General features: G+C 47.1%; 1 non-coding gene across 1 annotated transcript; it reads right to left on the reverse strand.

Moving 5' to 3' along the window:
* Window positions 1-1,346: 1,346 nt before the first annotated feature.
* LOC111822449 (U6 spliceosomal RNA) lies at window positions 1,347-1,451 on the reverse strand. Its single transcript, XR_002825707.1, has one exon. It is a non-coding gene; the product is annotated as a U6 spliceosomal RNA (small nuclear RNA).
* Window positions 1,452-4,976: the final 3,525 nt, after the last annotated feature.

Consider the following 4,976-nt stretch of genomic DNA (forward strand, 5'->3'; position numbering starts at 1 on the left):
GATGGTAATTAAAGCCATGGGAAGGAGGCAATCACTTGGGAAAGGGGGCAAGAGTAGAGTCTTAGGGAGTATCAACAGTGAGAACAGTGGCTTTTAGCCTTGGCAGCACGTTTGAATCAGCTGGGGAACTTGAAAAAAGTATCAGTGGCTGGGTCCCACCCCAGACCAATTAAATCGGAATCTATGGAGTGAGCTGTAAAAGTTCCACAGGTGATTCTAATGTGCAGTTGAGGCTGAGAACCAATGACTCAGAGGGAGGGTAGAGGATCAGGGCTAGCAAAGAAGACTGAGAAGGAGTGTCCTAGAAGATAGGAAGAGAAACAGGAAAGAGAGGTGTTGTGGAGCAAAGGGAGATGAAAGTTTTAGGAAGGAAGAGTTCGAAAGCATCAAATGCTGCAGAATAATGATGACCCCTACCCAGTACTTATAAAGTATCAGATGCTTTATGTCAACTCCCTGAATCTTTCCTGCGATCTTAGGAGGTAAGTACTATTATAATCATTCCCATTTAAAAAAGGAAACTGAGGTACAGGGATGCTAAGTACTTGCCCAAAGTCACACAACTAGTAAGCAAAGCCCAGGATTCAAGCCCAGGTAGGCCACTACCAAGTCTGTGCTCCTAAAGACTGTCCTATGCCACCTATCTTGCAGGCCCATGTGAGAGGAGCACTGTCCATGGGCTTTAGCAGTGAGGTGGTCAATGCAACCTTCAAAATGGCCAACTTTCCTCGTCTCCTTTCTTTTCCTTCTGTCTCTTTCATTCCTTTCACCCTAGGTCAGCAAGGCAGCTGCTCCTCACTTCCTGATTGACAGGGCTAGGTGGAGCTTGTTCTCCTCCTCCTCCATCCAAAGTCTGGCTTGTGTCCCTTCCTGGGGTGGCCACAACTGTGAGTCACTTGGACCAGTAGGCTCTTCATTCACCAGTATGAACTGAGCACCCTCTTAAGTCTCCAGAGTTAGGGAGGGGGTGGGGAGTTGGAGCGTCCAGAAGAAATAGGGGATCTGGTCCTCCTGGGAAGTAAGTCTTCCCAGGAAGTAGATGTAGAGGAGAAAAGTGACTGGAATCCACATTCACTTGGAGGTGGTTTGAGGGTAATCAGACACCTGGGGAACAACCCCATGCACAGCTCCTGCCTGACATCATCAAGCCCTGGAGGAGTGGTTCTCAACCAGCCTGCGTGTTAGAATTACCCAGACCAAAAACCAAATTTGATTCTGACTCATAGCGGCTCTATAGGACAGAGGAGAACTGTCCCATATCATTTCCAAGAAGTGGCTGGTAGATTCAAATTGCCAGCCTTTTGGTTAGCAGCTGAGTTCTTAACCACTGTGCCACCAGGGCTCCAAAAAATATGAAACACTTCACGAATTCACGTCATCCTTCCTCAGGGGCCATGCTATTCTTTTCCGTATCGTTCCAATTTTCGTACATGTGCTGCCAGAGCAAGCACGTTAGAATTACCCAGGGGCTTTAAAAACACATAACAGACACCACCTCCAGAACAATTGGATCAGAATCTCTGGGGGTGGGACCAAGGCTCTGGTGGGTTCCAAAAGCTCCCCAGGTGATTCTAATATATAGCCAGTGTTGAGAACCACGGCCTCAAGAAGAGAGCTCTGGATAAGTATAAAAAAAAAAAACCTGGTTCTAACCTTAGCTTTGTCACTTTCTAGCTGGGTGGTCTTGGGTACTGTAACCCAATGGACCTCTCTGAGCTTCTGTTTCCTTGTATCTGTAAAGCGGAGATAATCTTTACCCTACCTACTTTATAAAAACTCTGAGTCTCAGGTAAACTACTGGGTGAGATGTATTTTGTTAACTATATAGGGCACTATATAAAAGTAAGGTGGAATTAACCTACACGAAGTACAGATAAACACCTGTGTTCACCTTGCACAAGTAGGTGAATTTGAGTGAGTAAACACACACATACATACCCTAGAAAACTTCTGGCTAGGTTATGAAAGCAGAGCTGTGGTTTTCTAGACATGGGTTTTTATCTTTTTAGCCTTAAGAATATGCTATTGACATATGGAGAGATGAACTGGGGTGTGCGGGTGTGTGTGTGTGTGGGTGTGTGTGTGGGTGTGGGTGTGGGTGTGTGTGTGTGTGTGGGTGTGTGTGTGGGTGTGTGCACGCGCATGTGTTTAAAATGATTGCTAAAGTGCAGTATCATTTGAGTTCGCCTGTCAGCCTATCAGAAACGTCATCCATAACCTTCACTGTTTGCAGTTTAATCTCCCCTGCCTCCCCGCGGGCCCTATTCTGACATTTTAAACCCCATAAATGACAGTAGTGCTCGAAGCCATTGTGAAAAAAACCAAGCATTTGGAAAAAAACACACATAAAGACATACCCCTAAAATCCCGTTTCCCTCAACACATGCTCACTCACGCTCATACGTGGAAACACACACACACACACACACACCCTGCAGTGGCCAATCTGGGAGAAGCCACGGACACTTGCCAACATGTGTGCACATGCATGACTACAGCACACAGACACGTGAAAGCACGCCATGTATCTGGTGCCTGTGCACCTTCTCCAGTGTACAACAGAAAGTGTACCTTCCTGCTGTCATCCTCAGACCCCACCCATTCCTCTGCTCCTTGGCCTTGAAAGGCAAGGGTAAACTCCAGAGTCCTTGGAAGACTGGTGCTGGGAGCTGTTTACTGTAGTTTGGGCTTAGAAACCAATGGGGTGACATAGGAGGCTGAGGGACCCCAAATCTTCAGGTTTAGTGTCAAGTGAGGATATGCATTAACAGACTCAAGGTCTCCACCCTTGGACAACCCCTAGGTAGAAGGAGATAAAAGCAAATTGTACCCCACCAGCAACCAGAGAGCTCACCACACATTGGGGAGCCAGAATGAAAATAGAAAAATCAGGGTAGTTATTAAAGGGATGAACATGTGAGTGTAGAAGGACATAGTATAAGATGTTGACTGTGAGCTCTGTAGAGGCAAGGCCCTGTTATCTCCCGGCTGTATCCCTAGGACCTTGTACAAGGTCTACAGCATAGCAGAAGCTCTTAAATACTTGTTGAATGAATGACCGAGAGGATGTGTAAGCCCTAGAGTGAGTAAATGGTCAGCAGAGTGTGTGCATGAGAGAGAGAGACATGGGGCTGGGAGACTGGCTAGTTAAGAACAGCTTCTTAGAAGAGATGACTTCTAATCTGGTACTGGAAGAGAGTCCACATCACGTCTTCTGATATCCACTTGCTCCATGGTTAGTAGCTGACTTTTTTGTTTATTTGCCTTGGACTAAGCAAGATCTCCTTGCAGCAAGATCTCCCCACCCATGGACAAGAAAGTACTGGCTAGAGACTTTGGAAGCTAAGAAATCTGGGAGTCAGTGCCAGGGGTGCGGTGTGGTAGGGTGGGGTGGGGTGAGAATAGGGGGATGGAGGAACATTTTCCTGGGCTGTAAAGTTTTCTCCTTATATGCTAGGATGTGTACCAGCAGAGGATAGGGACTCTGGGTAGCCCTGCTATGATTCTGAGGGGCTCTGTGGATTCTTTGCGGCAGAGCTGGCTCCTTTGGCTCTTTCTCTGCCTCTCACCACCTCAAGTCATCATACAGTTTAAGGAACTTCTTGCCAAGGTAACCAATTAGTGTCAGAGAGGGAGGGCCAGGACATCAGGTGAGGATGGGGGGTGGATAAGAAACCTCCATCCTCCACATCCCTGGCTCCCAGCTTAGTGTCTGTGGCCTTGGAGGGAAAGCTCTAGAGGAAGAGATGCAGGGAAATGTATTTCTGAGGAGCACAGGTTCTGGGCCAGGGCCCAGGAATTGGGACTGGGATGGAGGTCTGATTTACCTGGAAATGGCCCCCATCAGCCACCCCACCTCAAGATGCTTGACAAGGTTGTGGGCCCAGTAGTGAGACAGTGTGGGCACCCTTGTTGTTAGCTGCCCCTGATTCATGGCAACTTCATGCACAATGGATCACTGTTGTGATCCGTAGGGTTTCATTGGCTGATTTTCAGAAGTAGATTGCCAGGCCTTTCTTCCTAGTCCACATAGTCTGGAAGCTGTGCTGAAATATATTCAGCATCACAGCAACTTGCAAGCCTCCACGACAAATGGGTGGTAGTTGTACATGAGATGCATTGGCCAGGAATTGAACCTAGATCTCCCACATGGAAGGTAAGAATTCTACCATTGAACCACCAGTGCCCTGTGGACACCCTTAGAAGGGTAAAAAGAGTCTGAGATCATTGCTTGTGTTCCTCCCTAGCCCCTAGGAAGAGGGATTGTAGGCTTTCTTTATACAGCGGACCTGTGAAAAAGACCCAAAAGGAGTCTTGGCTCAAGGGAGAGGAGATCCTCCTCTCAAGCCTCACTTGAGACCTTTCTTTCTACCCCCTCTGGAAAGGATGGATGCTTTGGTCTATGGGAGGGAAGTACATTCTTTAAATAAAAGAGTAGGGACCCAACTAGGATTATATCAGGAGAGTGTGGGAGAGAGAATCCAGTGGTCAGTTAGCTCATCAATCCTTTCTTGGGATACAGATTGAAATGCGGGCAACAGAACTACAGCAGTGTGAACCCCTAGATCTTTGGGACTATGACTAGGTTTGCTGAGAGACAAATCTGGCCAATTTGAGAAGGTCTTTCTAGTCCGAAGATAAAACAAAATGCAAAGGAACCTTGTTCTTAGGGAGAAAAAAAAAGGCTGGGCATTTTTTGAACACCCTGGCCGAAGTTATGCTAACCCCATCACACCAGCTGGATAGGCCTTGCTGTGAAGAAGATGATGATGATAACAACAATGATGTTGATAAACAGCAACAGCTACACTTTTCATGGCACTATACAAAACACTTTCATCCTTGCAGTAGCCTCATTGGTAGTTAGGGTAGACGGTTTTCTGAGTAAATCATTGAGGGAATCCTCTCTGTGAGCTCCATGGAGGGCAGGCAGATGGAGCAGAGTGCCTTGAGTGGGGAGACTGGGAGAGAGAGAT

Source organism: Trichechus manatus, unplaced genomic scaffold, assembly GCF_000243295.1.
Source record: "Trichechus manatus latirostris isolate Lorelei unplaced genomic scaffold, TriManLat1.0 scaffold00007, whole genome shotgun sequence".
In the NCBI taxonomy this organism is placed as follows: Eukaryota; Metazoa; Chordata; class Mammalia; order Sirenia; family Trichechidae; genus Trichechus; species Trichechus manatus.